This window comes from Aquarana catesbeiana, linkage group LG01, assembly GCF_042186555.1.
Source record: "Aquarana catesbeiana isolate 2022-GZ linkage group LG01, ASM4218655v1, whole genome shotgun sequence".
In the NCBI taxonomy this organism is placed as follows: Eukaryota; Metazoa; Chordata; class Amphibia; order Anura; family Ranidae; genus Aquarana; species Aquarana catesbeiana.
Window position 1 is genome coordinate 670,902,216 of NC_133324.1, and position 14,003 is coordinate 670,916,218.

Below are 14,003 nucleotides of genomic sequence, written 5' to 3' on the forward strand. Positions count from 1 at the left end.
GCGCACCCCCTAGGCAACCGGGAACCCAAGGCCGTCATATGACGTCCACCCAGGATGTGAGATCCCATCTGTGGACGTCATTTGACTATAGGCGGGTAGGGAAGTGGTTAAAATCACTGCTCCCGAAAAAAGTTTTTAAAAGTTTTTTTTCATTGATACATGTCCCCTGGGGCAGGACCGGGGTCCCCAAACCCTTTTTAGGACAATACCATGCAAATTAGCCTTTAAAATGAGCACTTTTGATTTTGAACGTTCGAGTCCCATAGACGTCAATGGGGTTCTAACTTTTGTGCGAATTTTGGGTCCGTTCGCAGGTTCTGGTGTGAACCAAACCGGGGGGTGTTCGGCTCATCCCTACATACCACCAATATATGTTTTTTCATAATACATATATATTTAGATTTTATATTTAGATTTAGGTTTAGATTTTATTTCTTTTCAATTTTCATGGAGCCCAATATACAGTTTTTCCAGCTTGTCTCATTCCTGGGGTTGCGATGCACGGCATGACTTCACCTCCTGTCCCCCCTTTTGGGGTGTGGGTGGGGATTGCTCTCCTGTGCATCGGGGCCATGCAGACACGCCCGGTCTCTGGGGTATTCAGCCAGACCTGGCCAGCACACTTGTCTCTGCACTTCCTGGTGGGACCCCGTCCAGTCTCACATTTTTTCTCTACACTCTCCACCAGACAGGCACGTCCATCCTGTTCCCACACAGAGTCACAACAGTATGTCTTTTGTTTAAGTCATGTGTTTTTTACACATTTTCACACACAGTTTTGATCTTTTTTCACACCATGTCAGTGGTCTTTTGACTTTTGTGACTCGATTTTTTTTTCACATTCACTTTACTATCTCTCCCCGGGATGTCCAGTGATTGCACTCGTCATCCGTTTCTTTTTTCTTTCTTTTTCACATTGTTTTCTTTTTCATCCCTATTTACACCTTCACAACTGTACTTGGTCAGTTGGAGCACATTTGTCAGACATTTATACACTGTTAGTTCTACCTACCTATCCTCAATCACATATTTTTTATCATGTTTTTTCAGACCAGTGTTGGTCAGATGTGCTTTTCTGCTTTCCATACATGGATCACTCCTTGTCCCTGGACGGTTCATGTGCTGTTCCCTTGGTCTGGGTGGCATGTCCCTGCCTCAGCCCCGGGTTAGACTTTGTCATTGGCAACCCTCACATACATCTTGTAGGCTGGATTTTTACTCTGAGCTGACATGTGAGTATCAGGCTTCTGGCCTCTGTTATATTATTTTTCGTTACCCATATAGGGATTTTTACTCCTACACATCTTTTATTTATTACTTATATTCACAGAGAATTTTGGCAACATACTCCTGATGAGTGGACACGAAATGCGTAGAGTTACTATACATCAAGACAGTCTGATTCTTACCTTTTATATCTATCATGCATTTGTCTATTCTATTGTAGCATGTATTTTTTTTTTATGAATTTATTATAATAATCATGTGACATATGTCACCTCTTAATCATGTTCATCAATCAATTTTTATTTTGTACCATGTATTTTGCTAAACATGAAATGTGCTACTACGCTTAATTTTTAAATAAACTTTATAATACATTTTCAATTTTTGTAATTTCATTTTGTGATATGACTCAAATAAAAGTCCCATGACCAGAACTTTTGCTTGTATGTATATATTAGGGATGGAGGCATGTTATGGTGGTGCTGTCAGATCACTCTTTTCTTAGGGAAAAGATAATGATCTACCCAAAGTTGCCACAGTTTACTATATTTCATTACTTTGTCTAGTAGGGCTGCTTCAGTTTAAGCATTGACCATGGCCTGGGTAACTTTATGCTTAGTTTCCACTATATTCAAGGTGGCAGACTTCCAGCATTTGCTTTATCATTTGCTTTGCAGCCATGGTTACTTGTAAAATTTAAAATTGAGTCGAGGTGAGGGATAAAGGGCAGGTATTTAAAAAAACAAGTTGAGGATAATGAGCAACTGTAGAGATAATGTGGAATATATCAGTTCAAAGTTGTTGTACTATCGGGCAGGACGCCAGATATGCAGTTGTGTACCTGAGCCTCTGCAGCCTCAGAAACAGACCACCGAGTAATTGGGGACAAATTTAGAAATACTTGTTTGGACCAGGTACCAGCAAGGCAATACTTATAATTTGTTTCCATGGTGACAATATTTTGCACTGAGAAATTAGTAGTAGCCCAGATGTCATCCCAATCGTCTGGTTCAAATGTGACTCCAAGGTCTGTCTCCCTGTGGCACGTTTCTGTGGGGGTATTAACTAGGTTTGTCTATAAGTTGTAGATCGAGACTTGATATGATGCTTGGGGCATGGGGGCTATGCCTACATATTTTCTCAGATCGGTCGTAAATTTATGAAGTCTAATCATCTTCTCATCAGCCCACTTTTAAAAAGAAGATGTGGAGAAAAAGGCTGGGTAGCATTTTTTTAAAAGCATAGTAAAAGTACCTGTGGGGAGAGGAGTCCGAATGGGGTCTTAGGTCTGGCCCAGAGGGTGAGAGAATGTTTAGTAATCAGGCTGGAGATATGTCCTCGGCCTGGAGAACGTAACCAAAGAAGATTCGTGGTTGACAGGTCACAATTCATTATTTTTATATCCACCCAAAGTGGGATATCATGGGTCAAATGATATTTTACAAGTTGCACCAATTGTGCCATGTTAAGTTATTAGTTAATAATTGAGTTAAGCAGAAGCAGAAGCATACAATAATTCATGTTTGCTAGACAATTTCCAATATATTTTATTTCTAAGTTATGTGATAGTATTTAGCAAAATTAGGAAGACTTATGCCGCGTACACACGATCGGACTTTCCCGCATACTTGGTCCGGTGCTCTTTTTTCGACGGACTTTTACGCTAGGTGCGCCGGACTTAAAAACGGACGGACTTGGACACACACGATCACTCCAAAAGTCAGATGGTTTTGAACATGGTGACGTACAGCACGTACGACGGGACTAGAAAAAGGAAGTTCAAGCCCCACTACGCCACCCTTTGGGCTCCTTCTGATAATCTTGTGTTTATCTTGTGTTAGTAGAAGTTTGGTTAGAGACTATTCGCGCTTTTCACACTTCAGCTTATTTCGATCGTTTTCATCGTTTTCTGCGTTTCAGTTTGTGCTTGTGAGGTTTGTATCTGCTTTTCAGTGCATGTTGGTCAGTTCGTAACCTGCCTAGCAGGCCGTTCTGGTGTGTTTGTTCTAAGTTTGTTTGTTTGACCAGCCGACTATTTGAAGCCATGTTGCATGGACGTACTTGTTCTCGAGTTCGTGCTGCGTGGGGACTTGGTGTTGGGGTTAATACTTTGACCCGAGTCCAGTCCATGAACAGGGCGAGGAGGAGTTCATGGATGAAGAATTGGTTGCGCCAGCGTGACCAATTCTCGCACATGCCTTTGCTCCGTGAGATCCGTGAGAATAATCCTGATGATTTCAGGAATTATCTCAGGATGACGGACCCCGTTTTTGAACGTCTGCTGGCTATGCTGACCCCCTATATCAGCAGGCAGGATACCTGCATGAGGCAAGCCATCACTGCGGAGCAGAGGCTAGTTGCCACTTTACGTTACTTGGCGACTGGGAGAAGTCTTCAGGACTTGAAGTTCTCGACAGGCATCTGCCCCCAGGCTCTGGGGATCATAATCCCAGAGACCTGTTCTGCCATCATTCAGGTCCTGCAGAAGGACTATATGAAGATAAGTTTTATCCTTTAACATTACATGATATGTATTTAATGTTTGCTAATGTATTGTCTAAATGTCCTCGTTACCTAATTACCATGCTTTGAATATGCTGGGAATGTCCCCTTTATCTTCAGGCATGGCTGTTTTTTTACCTTAATCACTTTTTGGCCTACATGCATATTTCCCTTCAATAACCTCCCCACCATGCAATCCTGGGTCAATTTATACCTCTAGCCTATAGTCCTTTGAACAATGTATATTGTCAGCTCCATTGTACTGTTTTACCCTCCCCCACCCCCTCAAATGTTTGCAACTGTCAGGTGTGTTCTTGGCCCCAATTAGTACCCCTCCCCCACCCCCTGAAATGTTTGCAACTGTCAGGTGTGTTCTTGGCCCCAATTAGTACCCCTTCCCCACCCCCTCAAATATTTGCAACTGTCAGGTGTGTTCTTGGCCCCAATTAGTACCCCTCCCCCCACATACAAATTGATCAATGGTCCATCAGAGGGGGTGAGTAATCTTATAAGTGGCCTTTTTTTTTTTTTTAAATAACACATATTAACCACTTGCCGACCAGGCCATAGCCGAAAGACGGCTGCAGCACGGTCGGCTAGTTCTGGGTGGACGTCCGTGGGACGTCCTCCCAGAATCCTGCTCTCGCGCGCCCCCTAGAACTTCCATGACCGCCGTGTATTCTGATCGCGGCCGTTTACCACGTGATCGCTTCGTCAAATGACGTCGTGTCATGACGCCGGTTCCTCTCCTCCCCTCTCTGTGCCAATCGGTACAGTGCGAGGGGAGAGGGGGAGGGATCGGATGGCAGCACCACTGTGGGCTGGATGTGTAGTGCCCACAGCGGTGCTCAGTGACAATTGCAGTCACATCCATCCATCCCTGCAATATACCCTGCAATACTCTGCAATATACCCTGCAATACCCTGCAATACTCTGCAATATACCCTGCAATACTCTGCAATATACCCTGCAATACCCTGCAATACTCTGCAATATACCCTGCACCTACCCTGCAATACTCTGCAATATACCCGGCAATACTCTGCAATATACCCTGCAATACTCTGCAATATACCCTGCAATACCCTGCAATACTCTGCAATATGCCCTGCAATACTCTGCAATATACCCGGCAATACTCTGCAATATACCCTTCAATACTCTGCAATATACCCTCCAATATACCCTGCAATACTCTGCAATATACCCTGCACTACTCTGCAATATACCCTGCACTACTCTGCAATATACCCTGCAATACTCTGCAATATACCCTGCAATACTCTGCAATATACCCTGCAATATACCCTGCAATATACCCAGCAATACTCTGCAATATACCCAGCAATACTCTGCAATATACCCTGCAATACTCTACAATATACCCAGCAATACTCTGCAATATACCCAGCAATACTCTGCAATATACTCTGCAATATACCCAGCAATACTCTGCAATATACCCAACAATACTCTGCAATATACCCAGCAATACTCTGCAATATACTCTGCAATACTCTGCAATATACCCTGCACTACTCTGCAATACCCCGCAATACTCCGCAATACCCCGCAATACTCTGCAATACTCTGCAATACTCCACAATTTTTAACCAGTTCCCGCCCGCCGTCATATGACGTCCTTGACTTTGAGTGGGGATATCTGAATGATGGGTGCAGCTACAGGTATCATTCAGATGTCAGCTTTTTCAGCCGGTGATTTCCTACACCATAACAATGATCATAGCGGCTGTTCCACTGCTTGATCGTTCTTATGGGAGGCGAGAGGGGACGCCCCCCCTTCCCGCCACCCTCCGGTGCTTCTACCGACTCACCGCTACGATCGAAGCCAGGATCTTTTTTTTTTTTTTATTTCAGGCTTCCCAGCCTAGAGGTGAGATGTTGGGTCTTATTGACCCCCATATCTCACTGTAAAGAGGACCTGTCATGCCATATTCCTATTACAAGGATGTTTACATTCCTTGTAATAGAAATAAAAGTGATCAAAAATTTTTTTGGGGGGAAAAAAGTGTCAAACTAAAATAAATAAAGTAAAATGAACAATAAAAAAAAAAAAAATTATAGCGCCCCTGTCCGTGTGCTCGCATGCAGAAGCGAACACATACGTAAGTCCCGCCCACATATGAAAACGGTGTTCAAACCACACATGTGAGGTATCACTGCGAACGTTGGAGCGAGAGCAATCATTTTGGCCCTAGACCTCCTCTGTAACTCAAAACATGTAACCAGTAAAAAATTTTAAAGCGTCACCTATGGAGATTTTTAAGTAGTGAAGTTTGGCACCATTCCACGAGCGTGTGCAATTTTGAAGGGTGACATGTTAGGTATCTATTTACTCGGCGTAACTTCATCTTTCACATTATGCAAAAACATTGGGCTAACTTTACTGTTTTTTTTTTTTTTTAAAGCACAAAACTGTTTTTTTTCCCAAAAAAACGCGTTCGAAAAATTGCTGCGCAAATACCGTGCGAGATAAAAAGTTGCAACAACTGCCATTGTATTCTCTAGGGTCTTTGCTAAAAAAGATATATATATATAATGTTTTGGGGTTCTATGTAATTCTCTAGCAAATAAATGATTATTTTTACATGTAGGAGAGAAATATAAGAATTGGCCTGGGTGCTCCAGAACGCCTGGAGGTGCTCCCTGCATGTTGGGCCTCTGTATGTGGCCACGCTGTGTAAAAGTCTCACACATGTGGTATTGCCATACTCGGGAGTAATAGCAGAATGTGTTTTGGGGTGTAATTTGTTGTATACATATGCTGTGTGTGAGAAATAACCTTCTAATATGACAATTTTGTGAAAAAAAAGAAAAAAAAATCTTGATTTTGCAAAGAATTGAGGGAAAAGATGACAAAAAAACTCACCATGCATCTTTTCAAATACCTTGGAATGTCTTCTTTCCAAATAGGGGTCATTTGGGGGTAATTGTAGTTTTCTGGCATGTTAGGGTCTCAAGAAATGAGATAGGCCATCAGTACTTCAGGTGTGATCAATTTTCAGATATTGGCACCATAGCTTTTAGACTCTCTAACATTCACAAAGACCAAATAATATACACCAAGTTGTACTTATTTTTACCAAAGATATGTAGCCTTATAAATTTTGGCCAAAATTTATGATGAAAAATTACTAATTTGCTAAATTTTATAACAGAAACAAAGAAAAATTCATTTTTTTACCAAATTTTCAGTCTTTTTTCTTTTATAGCGCAAAAAATAAAAAACCCAACGGTGATTAAATACCACCAAAAGAAAGCTCTATTTGTGTGAAAAAAAGGACAAAAATTTCATATGGGTACAGTGTTGAATGACTGAGTAATTGTCATTCAAATTGTGAGAGCACCGAAAGCTGAAAATTGGTCTGGTTAGGAAGGGGGTTTAAGTGCCCAGTGGTCAAGTGGTTAATAATGTTCAACTGCTGTTGTTCAAGAATGTTTTTGTGTAATCTGATATCCAAGTTATGTTTTTTTCTTGTTTGACTCCGCAGTTTCCTTCCAACACACAGGAATGGCAGACTGTGGCCTCCCAGTTCGCTGACCGATGGGACTTTCCCAACTGTGTCGGGGCGTTGTGCCACCAAGGGGTTCCATAGTGTAGTTTTGATGGCGGTGGTCTCCGCACAATTGGAATTTATGTTCGTGGATGTGGGGAAGAACGGCCGGATGTCTGACGGAGGAGTCTTTGCACAGACCGAGCTGTGCCAGCGTCTCCAGACTGGTGGCCTGGGATTGCCACCTGATGACCAGAATGTGGATGGACTCCCCTCAGTTTTTATCGCTGATGAAGTGTTTGCTCTCAGCGAGCACTTGATGAGGCCGTTCCCCCAAAGGACACTCACCCCTGAGAGGAGGGTATTTAATTACCGGCTGGCCAGAGCAAGAAGAGTTGTGGAGAATGCCTTTGGAATTCTGGCCAGCCGGTTCCGTTTGTTCCTCTCCGCAATAAATCTAGCTGAATACAAAATCAATTATGTGATCTTTGCTTGCTGCATTCTGCATAATTTTTTGAGACAACATTCTTTAACATATCTATCTTCTGTTGGGCCTGAGCCGGACTTGGTGTTGATGTACCACTCACAGGCCTGGAAAGTGGCCGCATTGGCTTGGCCCCCCAAACCGCCCGTGAAGTGAGTGACAGATATGTCAATTATTTTAATGGTCGGGGAGCCATTGCAATGCAACAAGATCTTTAATTTTTTTACTCGAAAAAATAAAAACATTTTTGGCAAAAATCTCTGGTTTTGATTCCTGTTTGCATTTTGTTTTGTCTGTCTCCTAGTGCACTTGTAGTGGCAAGTGCATTTCCCTTTAGTTAATAAGGCCCTTTGTCACTGTAACCACACAAAAAAATAACAAACTGTTATTGATAAATAATAAGCCACACACATTGTAGTAGTAAAAACATTTTACTGTGCACATTGAAAGTTGCATTTTGTTTGAACCTGTTTTTGTTTTGTTTTTTTTTTGTTTTTTTGTGTAAAAATATATATATTTTTTTTAGTTTAGGCATATTTGTCGAAAATATACATTGTTTACAAAATTGGGCTTCACAACAGGGTTTTAAAAACCATAAGAACAAAAAATAACAGGAACTTACAAAGTTCAACATGTTAATAACGGTGCCGGTGATGTCACCCATGTAAAACTAAAAAAAATGCAGATGCTCACAATTCCAGGTGAAAATAGGTTCAAGTCAACATGTGCTATCTCCCATCATGGAGGAGCAATGGACGTGTTTTGTGTGTGCAATCCCTTTGTTCCTGTCACAAACTAACATTATTCTGATGAAGGGGTTGCAAACACAAAACAAGTACATTGATATCACCGATGGAAGATAGCACATGATGACACACCATGTGCATCTGCAAAATGTTGACATTAGTATTTAGCAAGTTAAAACATTTGAGAAAAATAAAACTTGACAATGAAATGAAGAACATGATTGATGTTTTTAGGCAAAAAGTTATTAGATTCTGCCCAAAACATCAATCATGTTCTTCATTTCCTGTTGCATGCTGTCCAGCCGATTTCTCATGCTGTCAATTTGGTCACGCATTCGATCAATTTGGCCATTCCACACCATTATCTGACCAATGAGTCTTTGTGCACTGTCTGTGCTAAATGGCTCCGCCGCTTGGCCTTCCACAATCAGAACATCACCTAAAATTTGTGGATAAAAAATTATTGTAAAATATGCATGCCTAAATAGATGAACTTAAGCTGGGGTGTCAGTCACTCACTTGGTGGGGTGGAAATATCGCACACTTCCTCCACCTCTCCTTCCTCCAGCTCGTCAGGTGGGTGTGGTCTTTGGCTGGGGCTTGGGGTAATTTCAGCTTCAGGCTGGTGACTTGGGGGGGTCCTAGGATCCTTGGACTGTTGTCTGAGTCTATTCTCCCTTATGAGAATTAAACAAAAGGTATAGTTAAAACACAGTGATATTTCAGTCTTGAAAAAGGAATATGAAACATTCGTTAGAAGTTGTGGACAATTGTCATTTTTTGGTCCCAAAACTTTTGAAGACAGGATTTACATTCACTCTGCCCAAAAATGCCAAACAATACACATTTTCATGCAAGTTTCACAGATGCAGAGACCTCAAGTATCCCCTGGAGCCCCTATGTGTATTACCCACAAAAATTTTCTCTAGTGTCACATAGTACACTAGTGCTCGTGAGTCCAGATGTGGAAACAGCTGCTGTGTCCTGTCCTTACATTACACTGAATCATTTTTGAAGAAGCATTATATTTTCCAACACATCTACACAACATCACCACATTTTTGGAATACGACAAATTATCAAGACCTAAATGTATGTCCAAATGTATGTACCATCGTATTTGGCAAAAAAAAACGTAATTTTATTAGGATCATGTTTTATCAAAAGAACGGTCTTTACGAACGATGCTGTATAAACAAAAAGCATATGGATCAGCATGCAAGTTAAGTATCTCATTCAAAACACACAACAAGTACTTACTTTTTTTAAGCAGCTTCTTTATTCGCCATATTGTTTAGGCTCCCTAGTTTTGAGGTCAGACCACCTCTTCCTCAATTGTTCTTTAGTTTAGTGCCAAATTTATGTTCAAGAGCGGTGACAACTAAGGACATTATTTTGTCCTTCCGCATATTGGGTTGGATGTACAGTCATTTTTTGCCATCGTAGTCCTCCCTTCTCAATATGGACACCATCTCCACCATCTCTTCAAAGGCCATGTTGGTGGCCTTATATCTCCTCCTGGATCTGGATGGTTGTGGCTCCGGGCTTTCCTCCACACTACTTGCAAATAATCTCTTCGCCATCTTTCTGTATATCCTGCCACTGTGCAACGAAGAGTGAAGGGGCGGGGACAAATCATACTAAAGAACGTCAGGGGCGGGTGACGCAGGCGTAGCATGACACATGCGCAGTGTATATAAAGCTATTACGCTGGCCTACGTATGTCCGAGCGGAAGTAGCGAGCGTCAGAAACCAAGGTAAGTTTAAACGTGAGTGTGTGTTTTATTGATTTGTATGAAGAAAACAGAAACCTGTGGGAGGTCAAGCACCCATTATATTCGAATAGAGAGGCAAGGAAGGCAACACTGGGCACACTTTTGGAATTTGTGAAGACTCAAGTCCTCCAGGCAGACCTTAAGTTTCTGGACACTAAAATTGGTATCTTGCACAACATGTACAAGCGGGAACACAGGAAGATCCAGGAGTCGCGCAGATCCGGAGCAGCAGCAGACCAGGTTTATGTCCCCAAGCTGTCCCCCCAGCCTTCCCTCCAGCCTTCCCTCCACCTCCACCCTTCCCTCCACCACAGCTGAGGAGTCCCAAGAAGAACTGGGCCCTTTCATCCTTGATGAGGTGGATGCGCCCAGCTTCAGCCAGGTATACTTTTTTGGTGAATTTGGGATTGTGTAAATATTAATGATGTAAACCTCAACATTTTGAAAGTGCTTCACCAAAAATGACTTCATCACAATTATTAATATGTAGACATATCACTAGACAGTAGTGGGCAAAAATATACTTCAAATATTGGTGAGCAGCTAGAATAATGGTGGGGTCAAAAAGATAGCCTTTACTATTTGTTTAGAATTATATTTGCAAGTCATGAGCTGAAAATTGTGTGTGATTGCGTAAGCAAATATTACAACTACTCGTGTGTCCCTTTTTTTACCCAGGATGAGCTCAGCCAGGAGGAGTCTGTGCCCAGAGGTATAGAGGAGGAGGCCTTGCCCAGTGGGAGAGAGGAGGAGGCCGTGGCTGGGCCCAGTAGAAGCCTCATGGAGTGTCAGGTGCCTCCCCTCCGCATTACCACCAAAAGGCCCAGAAAGATGACCCAAACAGAGGAGGAATGACTAGCCCTCATTCGCGAAGCCAGGAAAATCCTCAGCACACCATCCAATGCGGAAGAGGCGTATGGAACCTATATGGCCACCAGATTGCTGGAACTAAAAAAGGGGCAACGCCTCCTCTGTGAGGGTCTGATTTTTCAAGCCTATCAGAAGGGCTTGAGAGGGGAGCTTACTGCAAAAACATATATAGCAGATGAAGCCACTCCTCCTGCTCCTCCTCCTGCCCCAAGTACACCACCAGAGGCACAGGCTCCAAGGAAGGCTGCAGCAAAGCGTGGAGGGAAGGCTGCAGGGCAGCGTGCAGGGAAGGCTCCACGGAAGACTCGAAAGTGATTGGCTGGCTTCTGTCTGGTCTGACTTCTGACTGTGCTCCCTGTGCTCCCTAGGCGCAAGATACCAATTTTATTGTCCTCTAACTTGATGTGTGTCCTGGGGGACAAAAGGCTTCACACATTCCAAAAATGTCTCCAGTGTTGCCTTCCTCATTTCTGTTTTGACCCAAATAAATGGATATTTTCGTTACCTTACATTATTGACTATGTGTTTTGATTCAAAAAGGACATTTGGTTTTGAGTAGGCAGGTACAGGTCAAAAAGACTATATGTGGGTTATTTACAAAAGGCTAAATCATTTTGCAATTCAAGTGCAAAGTACTATTGCAAAGTGCACTTAATAAATTGCACTGCACGTGCACTTGTTGGAAGTGCAGTCCCTGTAAATCTGAGGGGAAGATCTGAAATGAGGGGAAGCTCTGCTGATTTTATCATACAATCATGTGCAAGAGTAATTTTTTTATGGGGGGTTCCTTGCATGTGCCCCTCGGATCCACAGCGAATGCACTTCCAAATGCTCTTTCACGGCAATTCCAAGTACAATTTGCACTTGTAGTGAAAATTGATTTGGCCTTTTTCAAATAACCCCTCTATGTCTGATTAACAAGGGACACCAACCTCATTAAGGTTCATTAAACACTAAAAAATATTAAGGTTATTGTGGTAACTTGAAACTCAAAATCCAAAAAAAAATAAAGAATAAAAACATTTTGGATAATTTAGCACACATTGTAAAATCTATATTGTTGAAATCTGTAAAAAATAAAGATGAGTCCAAAAAAAATTTTGTTACTTTATTTCTGGAGATCTGGCTTTTCACAAATATAATATTCGTCATGGCATGAGGATAAATCATGAAGAAAGTAGTTTGTGAGAACTCTGTGTGAATATAAGCAGCAAAACAACTTCCTTCTTCTCGCATTATAAAGAAAAAAAGAATGCGCTGTATTAAAAGATCACAGAAGAGGAATGTGCTAGCTTCAATACGAAGACTAGTTTTACCAGACCGAGCGCTTCCGTCTTGTACTTGCTTCAGAGCATGCGTCAGTTTGAGTCCGTGTTTCAAATCTAAGTCCGTCAAACTTTTGAGAAAACAAAGTCCGCTGGAGCCCACACATGATCGAATTGTCTGACAGACTCCGGTACGCCGGACCAAGTATGCCGGAAAGTCCGATCGTGTGTACGCGGCATTATTCCTTCTTGTGATTTAGGAAGTTCCAGGGTGCATCAAGGGATTCAAGGTTTTGATTTGCCCTGGATATATTGAACTACGCAGCATTGTAGGATTCTCTAGAAATAAGCTGGGACAGGGGTGGGTAGTACTCAGAAGAAGGAAAGTACTTTTGGTTATAGTGTTATTTTGACCGCTTCAAATCGCCCCATCCAAGAAATCAGGAGATAAATTCATAATGTGAGAAAGAAGGAAAGGTTAGTCAACAAGGTGAGATAATTCATTGAGAAAATTACTGGACAGTTTAGTTTGTATATAGGAGAGGTGGCTCTATGTCCAGAAAAAGGAGAAAGTAGTCTGAAGTTGAACTACCTCGGATTCTGGCAAAGATACAATAAGAGCTTGTGATTTCTGTGAATTAATCGTCAGTTCACGTATTTGGTGAAGCTATCTAAGATTCTCAGAAGACTGGGTAAACTAGCAAGGATGTCAAAAAGGGAATTATGTTGCCCGCGATAAAACAGCTTATGTTGCTGTCCCCCTAGTTTTATACCTTTGACGTTTGAGTTAGAGTGCATTAATTGGGCTAGTGGCTAGATTAGCATAGCGAAAAGGGGCCAACCTTATCTAGTTCCTCCTTTTTTTTAAAAATTGGGTAAGATTTATAGCCTGCATATCTTAGGTATGACCTTGGTTTTAAATAGAGAGGTAATTCACTGCAAAAAATGTGGTGCAGATCATTCTGTAGGCATGGCCAGGATGTTGTATCAATGCTTTCTTGATATCCAAAGAAAGAAGACAAGATGGAATACATTGGCAGCAGGCTGCGTGGAGCAGTAGGGTCAATCTACTAACATTGTCATTCGCTTGACTTAAAGGTATGAACCCCTCTTGGTCCTAATGATCCAGGGATCAAATGATGGGATTAAGGTGGCTAGTGAGAACTTTATCCAAGATCCTAATATCCAGATTAGGGAGGGAAATGGGTCTATAATTCAACCAAGTAGTGACATCAGAGCATGGCTTGGGAAGCATAATGATAATCACCATCAAGGTTTCAGTCCGGAAGGATTAATGTTCTAAGAGGGAATTAAAGGTGTTGGTCAATAAAGGAACCAGTAATTCTGTGAATGTTTTGTAGTGTGCCGCTGACAGACCATCGGGGCCAGGAGGCTTGTTTGGGTGAAGTGATTTAATGGCACAAAGCACTTTTTCAGCAGAAATAATTTGTTCAAAGGATCTTGTTGCACAGCAGGGGCTGAGCAGTTTGAGCTGAGTGAAAAGTTTGTCTCTACAGGGGTTGTGAGAATTCCCCCCTCAGCTGTGTATAGTCGGGACAAGTGTCTGTGGAATTCATGTAGCACTTTAAGGGGGTTGCGCACGTAAAGCTTATAGCGA